Here is a 16,025-nt window from a genome sequence, read left to right on the forward strand (position 1 = left end):
AATGCTCAGGAGTTCACAACTTTGGAGGTGGTAAAGGAGTTTCCATAAGTAAGGGACAGGATAAACACTCCACAAACATGGAGCTCTGCTGGCCTAAAGACTTCTTGAGAAACTGCCTCTGAGGTTGGGCTCTTGAAATATATGTTGTTGTCAGGAGCTTTAGCTTCCTTTGTAGTGAGACCATCAAAGCTGGGTCTGCATCTATGTGACCTGGAGGACATGGTTTCTGATTTTCCAATGAACATGAGGCAGAAGTGCTGAATTCTCTCTTTGTAGGTAAACTGTGGCCACTGGGGGCTAAGTGTCTCCCCGTGGGGACTGTGAATCCATTTGGTAATCCTCATCTTTCTTGGTGTTTCTTGCTGCTACACTAGGAGTTTAAAATTTCCTTCACGAAATACAACGAGTTCAACTGGGACACAGTGGTGGAGGGAATTCTGTGAAGTGTGGTGGGTCAAGGTCCTAGGAGTATGCACCAACCAGGCTTCTATCCCACAGAGCTTGCCCTCTTGACCATAGCAACCTCATTCTGAACATTGCCCTGAAACCTCTCCATATAACAAGATGCCTTTACATACAAGGGTCTGCTGGCTGCACCATGTCAGTCACAAGCCATTTGGAAGCCCATGGCAGATCCACATGGCCCCACCACAGATGTTTTATCACACACCTGCACACCACTGCTCTAGGCCCACTAATCAGCAGGCCCCAACTTACTGGTATCTCTTTTCTAAACCATTTTCATGCAACCCAGTCAATCAAGGCCCTGCATGGTACACTCATGATCAGCAACAGGACATCCAAAAGTTCTCCAGTGCCCCCTGGTGGGAATTTCAAAGATTGCATGGTATTTATCTAGCCATTTTTAAAGGATGAAGTCGGAGGCACTGTGGGTTTCCATTCATTCAGGAACCATTCAATGGTGAGGAAGATCATTTCAATGAAAGCTCTGGAGAACTCTCACAAACAAGGCTTCCCAAAGAGTGGCCAAAAAGTCACATGAAACCAGGCCCACTGAGGTCTACAATGTGAGGTCCATGTGTGTCTTGACTCTCAACTATGGCTGCCAGGTCTTTAAGAATAAAATCATGTTATATCCTGGCTGATATTCCCAGTGTTTTGTGGAAAGTCACCCTGGGCTTCTATCTCAGTTTCCAAGGGTGACTCTCATGCGTGACCTCCAATAATCCCAACACAATTCATGGCAATACTTCTCTGAGGTCAGTTCCAGAACTCAGTCTCCAAGGGGAATCACACCAGAGTTCAAGCCCAGGGGGACCCAGTCATCTCTTCCACAGCCACAGAAATGACCACAATTCAAACCGAAACACTGCCACAAGGCCCTCATCTTCTTCAATATAGACAATCCTCACAACCTCTGGCTGGAGGTTTCCAGGAGGGGAACAGCCTAAGACAGTGTTTACAATAAGCTTCCTTGCCCCTCATTAGCCTAATGTCAGGGTGGCCTGTACACCCTTCCTTTGAACCAGGAGTGATCAAATAGTCCTGCCTTTAATACTGCTCAGCTTCTTCACATTGAGGCCTGCTGATGGTGGGGTATAGATTCTTTGGGTGAATTGGAGTCATGAGAAAATCTAAGCACATAATGCCTAGCCGCTGCAGGGCTTTGAAGAACTCATTTGACCCAAAGGATCCCTATTCTCACTTGATGGAGATCAGGAACCTTACAAAGGAAGGCGAGAGACTTCATCCACAATGACTGCTTTTTTGCTCTATTGGCTTTGGATGAACATATAAGGTCTTTCTTGAGATCCATCAGGTGCTGACAATCTAAGCCACAGCCTCACACAGGGCCAAGAGGCTGATTCAGACACATCCCTTTGCAAAGCAATTAAGCAAAGAGCCACAGGTGATGCCTGTTCGTTTGCATTTGAAAATGGTTTTCTTGAGGCTTCACAAAGGGGTGTCCTGAGGCAAACACCTTGCTGACATCCAGGGAAACAGAACAATAGGTAAGCAAAAGGCCCAAAGCAGGCTTTCTCCACTTAGACTTTACTGGGCCCACTGATATCTGAGTTTTCTGAGATGCTCGCCATTCCTTTCAGCTATCCAGTACATGGCCATGTCACCAAGCTTGGAGGTGGTACATATCTTGGACACAAAACCATGAGCCTATTCTGAAGAGTGGCCAGAATTCAGGAAGAAAACAGGACATTAGGAAGATAGGAGGTGTTGCCCATGGATAAGGCAAGCTACAGTCCATTCATAAATTGAGCAGGATGAATGCTGGAAGCTTTCTACTAGACAGGACACATCCATTGATGCATTCTCTTTTCTAATGTCTACAACCACAGACACAGTGGGATACACAGACATAGCAACACTCGCCTTGTCAAAAGACATGCTAGAAACAGTCCACTTTGAACCAAACAAACCTCCTTTCCTACCTCTTCTCACAACATTAGACAAAACCACAAATTCACACCCACACCCACAAAGCCACCTCCTTCCCCCAAGGAGGTCTGTGACTACCCGCAGTGTCCTCTGACTGGTGGGCCATACTATGTTCCCCCGAAATGGCCTGTCCTGTCTCAGATCTGGCCTCCGTGGCCACTTCTGTGAAGTTGACAGGAGCCAGGGGTGAGCCACTACCTGCTTTCCCAGGAAAGACCCCCTTCGGAGCTTTCCTGGCAATTGGCCATCCTCACATCTGTAGGTACCAAGAAAGACTGACTCTGTCCGTGGTAAATCCAGACAAGTGAGCCCACTGGGACTGGCACTGGGACTGCCTCTGGGTGCCTGGCTTCCTGGATCCCAAGTTCAGAGAGTTCCATCACCAAGGAAGTGTGGTGAGGTCACTTCCTTCAGGAACTGAATGAGGTCACTGCCTTGGAAACCACTTTGTCCTAACTGTTGCTTCTAAGGGTCTCATGAGATGGAGGCTGCCCCTTCTTCCTGTGACACTTTCACAAGTTAGAATGGTATATCAACCATAGGCACCCAGGAAAAGCTCTCCACACAGGCCTGGTTTGGTCCATCTTGTGTACATTAAGAAGAGAGAGGCTCATTCAGACACATCCCTTCATCCTGACCAGGTTGTCTGCCACCGGAGATGACTTTTGCTCTCTCAGATCCTTCCTAGCTGCCTACATCTTCTCCAGGGATCATTTCTCCATGGACCTTTGAGGTTCTCAGCAGGTGGAAGATCCCCTACATTCTTGTATTGTAAGACCAACTCTGTCCCTGCTCTTCTGTAAAGTTAGATTGAGGGAACAGTGTATGCTTGGGGTTAAGAACATGTTCCATTTGGGTTAGGGAACATTCTGCTGGATGAAGAATGGTATTGGGAACCTGTGATATTTATAATAATACCGAGGTGAAATATATGTATGAAAACAGAAATCTAAGTAAGATTTGAAGGCCAGAAGGGCATTGGGCCCTTGATTGGGATACTTAGCTTTGAAATACATTCTGCACAGATGTCTCTGATAAATCCATATACAATGGCATAGGACCTTATACCTTAAATGATTCAATGTAGAAGAGAACATGCAGTCAAAAAGGGATAGTAGGTAGGATTAGGAAGATAGTCAGTAGGTTTAGGAAGAAGGGTGAGTATAAAATTTGGACCAAAATTTCTTTAGCAATAGGCTGTCTGTTAGAGAGTGAATGTAAATGTCAGCACATGTGAAGAGTCAGTCACAATGATGAACTGGGGAAAATAGGTAGGAAAGTAAAAATGAATATCAACATTAGGAAATCAGGCAAAGTATAAAGTGAGTGATAGGATTAGACATTTTCAACAGGGTTGAGGTTGAATATATAATCTCAGGCAGAAACAAATGTGTAGTCACAAATAAAATTGAAATTTGAGAGCATTAGGCAACCTGGACAAGGATGTTTAAGTAATCCATGCTCACTTTCCAATTAGGCTTTGGTACAATCATAAGTGTGACCTTTGCATTTTGTGTGCAGAATATCACTGTGATACAATGTATATGTAGATAAGGTGATGTATTTCTTTCACCATTTTTGGGAGCAATATTTTGAAGACCTATAAATTAGCATTCAGGGGTACAAATAGGTGTACCCTTGGTCTGTGAGTATAGAGATAATGCATGAATAGACCATACTGTGAATGAAGAATATAAATGGTTAAAATTTGAATACTGGATTGAATTGATATCTGAAAATATATAGGAAAACTTATACTGATACGGGATCATTCATGCCAACCAGTTATACATCTAATGGTAATATTAGGGTTGTGGTTTACCCTTAATGGTGTGAGAGTTTTGCTTCAAAAGTGATTATGGAAATCCAAAATAATGTGTTTGGAAAGAAGTCTCATTAAAAGACCAGTCAAGAAACATGAAGGGATACATGTGTTCTGAAGTAGGATTTGATTGAAAGTGAACCAAATGCCTAGAAATTTGTGAACTTGAGGATGAAATATATATCCTATGATGTGTATCAACTGAAGAAATACTAATGTACCAGTGTTGAATAAAAACGAATGTCAAAATAAACATCATGTCCCATAGGAGTCTACTTGCATTGATGTTAAACAGGGTCAGTTACTGTAGAAATGTTAAGATTTCTTTGCACCATTCACTGAAGTTAGTTTTCTGTACTAGAAAAATAATATGTATTTCAGGTGGATGAATATTTCTGAGACTAATCTTGTGAAAAGTTGCTTATAAATCCACATACGTGTACATAAATTTAGGGAGTGTAAAATAAGACACATATATTTTATATTTTTAATAATCTGGAGAGTGTGTGTGTGAGTATATATACATATATATATATATATATATATATATATATATATACACACAAAACACACACACACAGACACATTAAAAAGTAGAAATATATATGCCAATTGAAATTCATCATGAAATATATATCATCCACAGATCCAAAAATATTTATTTTACTGAACATGGATTTATGTATCATGTTGTTCAAGTAGGAAGCTTACCCATAGGTTGATTTTCAGTTCCAACAGCATTTAGGAGGAGTGATCTCTTCTCACAGTTTGTATCTGCCAAGTCAGCCACCTCACAAAACGTAGCTGGGAAACCAGGTAGGATTCTATATGTGCATGTAAAAATACATGTGTTGAATAGGATACAGAGAAAGGGAGACAGGAATTCACATACTTGTTAACTTTAAAAACACATGGAGAACTATTACATTGGACTAGATTCATAACACCTACTCTTTATAATGCAAAAGGCCTGTCCAACTACACACCATGCCTCCTCTGAAGTGCTTGTATTTCTATTCTGTTTGGGTTATTTTTCTCCATCATATTAGGATTCGTAGTCAGAGTCTAGTAGGGTATGGGTTAGTGTCAGGGATTCAGTATTTGGAATGGAAAATAGGAAAATGAATCCAATGTGTATGCAAATATGTGCTACCCAAAAATCTTCCCACCTTCATCCAGAACAATGCCTTGACATTACCCTCGCCCCAAGTAAGATGCAATTGGAGGAGAAGAGTTAGAAAATCTTTGAATACATATGTGGAATGAAAAATGCTCAGGAGTTCACAACTTTGGAGGTGGTAGAGGAGTTTCCATAAGTAAGGGACAGGATAAACACTCCACAAACATGGAGCTCTGCTGGCCTAAAGACTTCTTGAGAAACTGCCTCTGAGGTTGGGCTCTTGAAATATATGTTGTTGTCAGGAGCTTTAGCTTCCTTTGTAGTGAGACCATCAAAGCTGGGTCTGCATCTATGTGACCTGGAGGACATGGTTTCTGATTTTCCAATGAACATGAGGCAGAAGTGCTGAATTCTCTCTTTGTAGGTAAACTGTGGCCACTGGGGGCTAAGTGTCTCCCCGTGGGGACTGTGAATCCATTTGGTAATCCTCATCTTTCTTGGTGTTTCTTGCTGCTACACTAGGAGTTTAAAATTTCCTTCACGAAATACAACGAGTTCAACTGGGACACAGTGGTGGAGGGAATTCTGTGAAGTGTGGTGGGTCAAGGTCCTAGGAGTATGCACCAACCAGGCTTCTATCCCACAGAGCTTGCCCTCTTGACCATAGCAACCTCATTCTGAACATTGCCCTGAAACCTCTCCATATAACAAGATGCCTTTACATACAAGGGTCTGCTGGCTGCACCATGTCAGTCACAAGCCATTTGGAAGCCCATGGCAGATCCACATGGCCCCACCACAGATGTTTTATCACACACCTGCACACCACTGCTCTAGGCCCACTAATCAGCAGGCCCCAACTTACTGGCATCTCTTTTCTAAACCATTTTCATGCAACCCAGTCAATCAAGGCCCCTGCATGGTACACTCATGATCAGCAACAGGACATCCAAAAGTTCTCCAGTGCCCCCTGGTGGGAATTTCAAAGATTGCATGGTATTTATCTAGCCATTTTTAAAGGATGAAGTCGGAGGCACTGTGGGTTTCCATTCATTCAGGAACCATTCAATGGTGAGGAAGATCATTTCAATGAAAGCTCTGGAGAACTCTCACAAACAAGGCTTCCCAAAGAGTGGCCAAAAAGTCACATGAAACCAGGCCCAATGAGGTCTACAATGTGAGGTCCATGTGTGTCTTGACTCTCAACTATGGCTGCCAGGTCTTTAAGAATAAAATCATGTTACATCCTGGATGATATTCCCAGTGTTTTGTGGAAAGTCACCCTGGGCTTCTATCTCAGTTTCCAAGGGTGACTCTCATGCGTGACCTCCAATAATCCCAACACAATTCATGGCAATACTTCTCTGAGGTCAGTTCCAGAACTCAGTCTCCAAGGGGAATCACACCAGAGTTCAAGCCCAGGGGGACCCAGTCATCTCTTCCACAGCCACAGAAATGACCACAATTCAAACCGAAACACTGCCACAAGGCCCTCATCTTCTTCAATATAGACAATCCTCACAACCTCTGGCTGGAGTTTGCCAGGAGGGGAACAGCCTAAGACAGTGTTTACAATAAGCTTCCTTGCCCCTCATTAGCCTAATGTCAGGGTGGCCTGTACACCCTTCCTTTGAACCAGGAGTGATCAAATAGTCCTGCCTTTAATACTGCTCAGCTTCTTCACATTGAGGCCTGCTGATGGTGGGGTATAGATTCTTTGTGTGAATTGGAGTCATGAGAAAATCTAAGCACATAATGCCTAGCCGCTGCAGGGCTTTGAAGAACTCATTTGACCCAAAGGATCCCTATTCTCACTTGATGGAGATCAGGAACCTTACAAAGGAAGGCGAGAGACTTCATCCACAATGACTGCTTTTTTGCTATATTGGCTTTGGATGCACATATAAGATCTTTCTTGAGATCCATCAGGTGCTGACAATCTAAGCCACAGCCTCACACAGGGCCAAGAGGCTGATTCAGACACATCCCTTTGCAAAGCAATTAAGCAAAGAGCCACAGGTGATGCCTGTTCGTTTGCATTTGAAAATGGTTTTCTTGAGGCTTCACAAAGGGGTGTCCTGAGGCAAACACCTTGCTGACATCCAGGGAAACAGAACAATAGGTAAGCAAAAGGCCCAAAGCAGGCTTTCTCCACTGAGACTTTACTGGGCCCACTGATATCTGAGTTTTCTGAGATGCTCGCCATTCCTTTCAGCTATCCAGTACATGGCCATGTCACCAAGCTTGGAGGTGGTACATATCTTGGACACAAAACCATGAGCCTATTCTGAAGAGTGGCCAGAATTCAGGAAGAAAACAGGACATTAGGAAGATAGGAGGTGTTGCCCATGGATAAGGCAAGCTACAGTCCATTCATAAATTGAGCAGGATGAATGCTGGAAGCTTTCTACTAGACAGGACACATCCATTGATGCATTCTCTTTTCTAATGTCTACAACCACAGACACAGTGGGATACACAGACATAGCAACACTCGCCTTGTCAAAAGACATGCTAGAAACAGTCCACTTTGAACCAAACAAACCTCCTTTCCTACCTCTTCTCACAACATTAGACAAAACCACAAATTCACACCCACACCCACAAAGCCACCTCCTTCCCCCAAGGAGGTCTGTGACTACCCGCAGTGTCCTCTGACTGGTGGGCCATACTATGTTCCCCCGAAATGGCCTGTCCTGTCTCAGATCTGGCCTCCGTGGCCACTTCTGTGAAGTTGACAGGAGCCAGGGGTGAGCCACTACCTGCTTTCCCAGGAAAGACCCCCTTCGGAGCTTTCCTGGCAATTGGCCATCCTCACATCTGTAGGTACCAAGAAAGACTGACTCTGTCCGTGGTAAATCCAGACAAGTGAGCCCACTGGGACTGGCACTGGGACTGCCTCTGGGTGCCTGGCTTCCTGGATCCCAAGTTCAGAGAGTTCCATCACCAAGGAAGTGTGGTGAGGTCACTTCCTTCAGGAACTGAATGAGGTCACTGCCTTGGAAACCACTTTGTCCTAACTGTTGCTTCTAAGGGTCTCATGAGATGGAGGCTGCCCCTTCTTCCTGTGACACTTTCACAAGTTAGAATGGTATATCAACCATAGGCACCCAGGAAAAGCTCTCCACACAGGCCTGGTTTGGTCCATCTTGTGTACATTAAGAAGAGAGAGGCTCATTCAGACACATCCCTTCATCCTGACCAGGTTGTCTGCCACCGGAGATGACTTTTGCTCTCTCAGATCCTTCCTAGCTGCCTACATCTTCTCCAGGGATCATTTCTCCATGGACCTTTGAGGTTCTCAGCAGGTGGAAGATCCCCTACATTCTTGTATTGTAAGACCAACTCTGTCCCTGCTCTTCTGTAAAGTTAGATTGAGGGAACAGTGTATGCTTGGGGTTAAGAACATGTTCCATTTGGGTTAGGGAACATTCTGCTGGATGAAGAATGGTATTGGGAACCTGTGATATTTATAATAATACCGAGGTGAAATATATGTATGAAAACAGAAATCTAAGTAAGATTTGAAGGCCAGAAGGGCATTGGGCCCTTGATTGGGATACTTAGCTTTGAAATACATTCTGCACAGATGTCTCTGATAAATCCATATACAATGGCATAGGACCTTATACCTTAAATGATTCAATGTAGAAGAGAACATGCAGTCAAAAAGGGATAGTAGGTAGGATTAGGAAGATAGTCAGTAGGTTTAGGAAGAAGGGTGAGTATAAAATTTGGACCAAAATTTCTTTAGCAATAGGCTGTCTGTTAGAGAGTGAATGTAAATGTCAGCACATGTGAAGAGTCAGTCACAATGATGAACTGGGGAAAATAGGTAGGAAAGTAAAAATGAATATCAACATTAGGAAATCAGGCAAAGTATAAAGTGAGTGATAGGATTAGACATTTTCAACAGGGTTGAGGTTGAATATATAATCTCAGGCAGAAACAAATGTGTAGTCACAAATAAAATTGAAATTTGAGAGCATTAGGCAACCTGGACAAGGATGTTTAAGTAATCCATGCTCACTTTCCAATTAGGCTTTGGTACAATCATAAGTGTGACCTTTGCATTTTGTGTGCAGAATATCACTGTGATACAATGTATATGTAGATAAGGTGATGTATTTCTTTCACCATTTTTGGGAGCAATATTTTGAAGACCTATAAATTAGCATTCAGGGGTACAAATAGGTGTACCCTGGGTCTGTGAGTATAGAGATAATGCATGAATAGACCATACTGTGAATGAAGAATATAAATGGTTAAAATTTGAATACTGGATTGAATTGATATCTGAAAATATATAGGAAAACTTATACTGATACGGGATCATTCATGCCAACCAGTTATACATCTAATGGTAATATTAGGGTTGTGGTTTACCCTTAATGGTGTGAGAGTTTTGCTTCAAAAGTGATTATGGAAATCCAAAATAATGTGTTTGGAAAGAAGTCTCATTAAAAGACCAGTCAAGAAACATGAAGGGATACATGTGTTCTGAAGTAGGATTTGATTGAAAGTGAACCAAATGCCTAGAAATTTGTGAACTTGAGGATGAAATATATATCCTATGATGTGTATCAACTGAAGAAATACTAATGTACCAGTGTTGAATAAAAACGAATGTCAAAATAAACATCATGTCCCATAGGAGTCTACTTGCATTGATGTTAAACAGGGTCAGTTACTGTAGAAATGTTAAGATTTCTTTGCACCATTCACTGAAGTTAGTTTTCTGTACTAGAAAAATAATATGTATTTCAGGTGGATGAATATTTCTGAGACTAATCTTGTGAAAAGTTGCTTATAAATCCACATACGTGTACATAAATTTAGGGAGTGTAAAATAAGACACATATATTTTATATTTTTAATAATCTGGAGAGTGTGTGTGTGAGTATATATACATATATATATATATATATATATATATATATATATACACACACAAAACACACACACAGACACATTAAAAAGTAGAAATATATATGCCAATTGAAATTCATCATGAAATATATATCATCCACAGATCCAAAAATATTTATTTTACTGAACATGGATTTATGTATCATGTTGTTCAAGTAGGAAGCTTACCCATAGGTTGATTTTCAGTTCCAACAGCATTTAGGAGGAGTGATCTCTTCTCACAGTTTGTATCTGCCAAGTCAGCCACCTCACAAAACGTAGCTGGGAAACCAGGTAGGATTCTATATGTGCATGTAAAAATACATGTGTTGAATAGGATACAGAGAAAGGGAGACAGGAATTCACATACTTGTTAACTTTAAAAACACATGGAGAACTATTACATTGGACTAGATTCATAACACCTACTCTTTATAATGCAAAAGGCCTGTCCAACTACACACCATGCCTCCTCTGAAGTGCTTGTATTTCTATTCTGTTTGGGTTATTTTTCTCCATCATATTAGGATTCGTAGTCAGAGTCTAGTAGGGTATGGGTTAGTGTCAGGGATTCAGTATTTGGAATGGAAAATAGGAAAATGAATCCAATGTGTATGCAAATATGTGCTACCCAAAAATCTTCCCACCTTCATCCAGAACAATGCCTTGACATTACCCTCGCCCCAAGTAAGATGCAATTGGAGGAGAAGAGTTAGAAAATCTTTGAATACATATGTGGAATGAAAAATGCTCAGGAGTTCACAACTTTGGAGGTGGTAGAGGAGTTTCCATAAGTAAGGGACAGGATAAACACTCCACAAACATGGAGCTCTGCTGGCCTAAAGACTTCTTGAGAAACTGCCTCTGAGGTTGGGCTCTTGAAATATATGTTGTTGTCAGGAGCTTTAGCTTCCTTTGTAGTGAGACCATCAAAGCTGGGTCTGCATCTATGTGACCTGGAGGACATGGTTTCTGATTTTCCAATGAACATGAGGCAGAAGTGCTGAATTCTCTCTTTGTAGGTAAACTGTGGCCACTGGGGGCTAAGTGTCTCCCCGTGGGGACTGTGAATCCATTTGGTAATCCTCATCTTTCTTGGTGTTTCTTGCTGCTACACTAGGAGTTTAAAATTTCCTTCACGAAATACAACGAGTTCAACTGGGACACAGTGGTGGAGGGAATTCTGTGAAGTGTGGTGGGTCAAGGTCCTAGGAGTATGCACCAACCAGGCTTCTATCCCACAGAGCTTGCCCTCTTGACCATAGCAACCTCATTCTGAACATTGCCCTGAAACCTCTCCATATAACAAGATGCCTTTACATACAAGGGTCTGCTGGCTGCACCATGTCAGTCACAAGCCATTTGGAAGCCCATGGCAGATCCACATGGCCCCACCACAGATGTTTTATCACACACCTGCACACCACTGCTCTAGGCCCACTAATCAGCAGGCCCCAACTTACTGGCATCTCTTTTCTAAACCATTTTCATGCAAGCCAGTCAATCAAGGCCCCTGCATGGTACACTCATGATCAGCAACAGGACATCCAAAAGTTCTCCAGTGCCCCCTGGTGGGAATTTCAAAGATTGCATGGTATTTATCTAGCCATTTTTAAAGGATGAAGTCGGAGGCACTGTGGGTTTCCATTCATTCAGGAACCATTCAATGGTGAGGAAGATCATTTCAATGAAAGCTCTGGAGAACTCTCACAAACAAGGCTTCCCAAAGAGTGGCCAAAAAGTCACATGAAACCAGGCCCACTGAGGTCTACAATGTGAGGTCCATGTGTGTCTTGACTCTCAACTATGGCTGCCAGGTCTTTAAGAATAAAATCATGTTACATCCTGGATGATATTCCCAGTGTTTTGTGGAAAGTCACCCTGGGCTTCTATCTCAGTTTCCAAGGGTGACTCTCATGCGTGACCTCCAATAATCCCAACACAATTCATGGCAATACTTCTCTGAGGTCAGTTCCAGAACTCAGTCTCCAAGGGGAATCACACCAGAGTTCAAGCCCAGGGGGACCCAGTCATCTCTTCCACAGCCACAGAAATGACCACAATTCAAACCGAAACACTGCCACAAGGCCCTCATCTTCTTCAATATAGACAATCCTCACAACCTCTGGCTGGAGTTTGCCAGGAGGGGAACAGCCTAAGACAGTGTTTACAATAAGCTTCCTTGCCCCTCATTAGCCTAATGTCAGGGTGGCCTGTACACCCTTCCTTTGAACCAGGAGTGATCAAATAGTCCTGCCTTTAATACTGCTCAGCTTCTTCACATTGAGGCCTGCTGATGGTGGGGTATAGATTCTTTGTGTGAATTGGAGTCTTGAGAAAATCTAAGCACATAATGCCTAGCCGCTGCAGGGCTTTGAAGAACTCATTTGACCCAAAGGATCCCTATTCTCACTTGATGGAGATCAGGAACCTTACAAAGGAAGGCGAGAGACTTCATCCACAATGACTGCTTTTTTGCTATATTGGCTTTGGATGCACATATAAGATCTTTCTTGAGATCCATCAGGTGCTGACAATCTAAGCCACAGCCTCACACAGGGCCAAGAGGCTGATTCAGACACATCCCTTTGCAAAGCAATTAAGCAAAGAGCCACAGGTGATGCCTGTTCGTTTGCATTTGAAAATGGTTTTCTTGAGGCTTCACAAAGGGGTGTCCTGAGGCAAACACCTTGCTGACATCCAGGGAAACAGAACAATAGGTAAGCAAAAGGCCCAAAGCAGGCTTTCTCCACTGAGACTTTACTGGGCCCACTGATATCTGAGTTTTCTGAGATGCTCGCCATTCCTTTCAGCTATCCAGTACATGGCCATGTCACCAAGCTTGGAGGTGGTACATATCTTGGACACAAAACCATGAGCCTATTCTGAAGAGTGGCCAGAATTCAGGAAGAAAACAGGACATTAGGAAGATAGGAGGTGTTGCTCATGGATAAGGCAAGCTGCAGTCCATTCATAAATTGAGCAGGATGAATGCTGGAAGCTTTCTACTAGACAGGACACATCCATTGATGCATTCTCCTTTCTAATGTCTACAACCACAGACACAGTGGGATACACAGACATAGCAACACTCGCCTTGTCAAAAGACATGCTAGAAACAGTCCACTTTGAACCAAACAAACCTCCTTTCCTACCTCTTCTCACAACATTAGACAAAACCACAAATTCACACCCACACCCACAAAGCCACCTCCTTCCCCCAAGGAGGTCTGTGACTACCCGCAGTGTCCTCTGACTGGTGGGCCATACTATGTTCCCCCGAAATGGCCTGTCCTGTCTCAGATCTGGCCTCCGTGGCCACTTCTGTGAAGTTGACAGGAGCCAGGGGTGAGCCACTACCTGCTTTCCCAGGAAAGACCCCCTTCGGAGCTTTCCTGGCAATTGGCCATCCTCACATCTGTAGGTACCAAGAAAGACTGACTCTGTCCGTGGTAAATCCAGACAAGTGAGCCCACTGGGACTGGCACTGGGACTGCCTCTGGGTGCCTGGCTTCCTGGATCCCAAGTTCAGAGAGTTCCATCACCAAGGAAGTGTGGTGAGGTCACTTCCTTCAGGAACTGAATGAGGTCACTGCCTTGGAAACCACTTTGTCCTAACTGTTGCTTCTAAGGGTCTCATGAGATGGAGGCTGCCCCTTCTTCCTGTGACACTTTCACAAGTTAGAATGGTATATCAACCATAGGCACCCAGGAAAAGCTCTCCACACAGGCCTGGTTTGGTCCATCTTGTCTACATTAAGAAGAGAGAGGCTCATTCAGACACATCCCTTCATCCTGACCAGGTTGTCTGCCACCGGAGATGACGTTTGCTCTCTCAGATCCTTCCTAGCTGCCTACATCTTCTCCAGGGATCATTTCTCCATGGACCTTTGAGGTTCTCAGCAGGTGGAAGATCCCCTACATTCTTGTATTGTAAGACCAACTCTGTCCCTGCTCTTCTGTAAAGTTAGATTGAGGGAACAGTGTATGCTTGGGGTTAAGAACATGTTCCATTTGGGTTAGGGAACATTCTGCTGGATGAAGAATGGTATTGGGAACCTGTGATATTTATAATAATACCGAGGTGAAATATATGTATGAAAACAGAAATCTAAGTAAGATTTGAAGGCCAGAAGGGCATTGGGCCCTTGATTGGGATAGTTAGCTTTGAATTACATTCTGTACAGATGTCTCTGATAAATCCATATACAATGGCACAGGACCTTGTACCTTGGATGATTCAATGTAGAAGAGAACATCCAGTCAAAAAGGGATAATAGGTAGGATTAGGAAGATAGTCAGTAGGTTTAGGAAGAAGAATGAGTATAAAATTTGGACCAAAAGTTCTTTAGCAATAGGCTGTCTGTTAGAGAGTGAATGTAAATGTCAGCACATGTGAAGAGTCAGTCACAATGATGAACTGGGGAAAATCGGTAGGAAAGCAAAAATGAATATCGACATTAGGAAATCAGGCAAAGTATAAAGTGAGTGATAGGATTAGACATTTTTAAGAGGGTTGAGGTTGAATATATATTCTTTGGCAGAAACAAATGTGTAGTCACAAATAAAATTGAAATTTGAGAGCATGAGGCAACCTGGACAAGGATGTTTTAGTAATCCATGCTCACTTTCCAATTAGGCTTTGGAACAATCATAAGTGAACTTTGCATTTTATGTGCAGACTATCAGTGTGATACAATGTATATGTAGATAAGGTGATGTGAGTATTTCTTTCTCCATTTTTGGGAGCAATATGTTGAAGACCTATAAATTAGCATTCAGGGGTACAAATAGGTGTACCCTGGGTCTGTGAGTATAGAGATAATGCATGAATAGACCATACTGTGAATGAAGAATATAAATAGTTAAAATTTAAATAATGGATTGAATTGATATCTGAAAATATATAGGAAATCTTATACCGACACAGGATCATTCATGCCAACCCGTTATACATCTAATAGTAATATTAGGGTTATGGTTTACCCTTAATGGTGTGTGAGTTTTGCTTCAAAAGTGATTATGGAAATCCAAAATAATGTGTTTGGAAAGAAGTCTCATTAAAAGACCAGTCAAGAAACATGAAGGGATACATGTGTTCCGAAGTAGGATTTGATTGAAAGTGAACCAAATGCCTAGAAATTTGTGAACTTGAGGATGAAATATATATCCTATGATGTGCATCAACTAAGAAATACTAATGTACCAGTGTTGAATAAAAATGAATTTCAAAATAAACATCATGTCCCATAGGAGTCTACTTGCATTGATGTTAAACAGGGTCAGTTACTGTAGAAATGTTAGGATTTCTTTGCACCATTCACTGAAGTTAGTTTTCAGTACTAGAAAACAAATATGTATTTCAGGTGGATGAATATTTCTGAGACTAATCTTGTGAAAAGTTGATTATAAATCCACATACATGTACATAAATTTAGGGAGTGTAAAATAAGACACATATATTTTATATTTTGAATAATCTGGAGAGTGTGTGTGTGTGTATATATACATATATATATACACACAAAACACACACACACAGACACATTAAAAAGTAGAAATATATATGCCAATTGAAATTCACCATGAAATATATATCATCCACAGATCCAAAAATATTTATTTTACTGAACATGGATTTATGTATCATGTTGTTCAAGTAGGAAGCTTACCCATAGGTTGATTTTCAGTTCCAACAGCATTTAGGAGGAGTGATCTCTTCTCACAGTTTGTATCTGCCAAGTCAGCCACCTCACAAAA

Source organism: Ictidomys tridecemlineatus, chromosome 2 (assembly GCF_052094955.1).
Source record: "Ictidomys tridecemlineatus isolate mIctTri1 chromosome 2, mIctTri1.hap1, whole genome shotgun sequence".
Lineage (NCBI taxonomy): Eukaryota > Metazoa > Chordata > Mammalia > Rodentia > Sciuridae > Ictidomys > Ictidomys tridecemlineatus.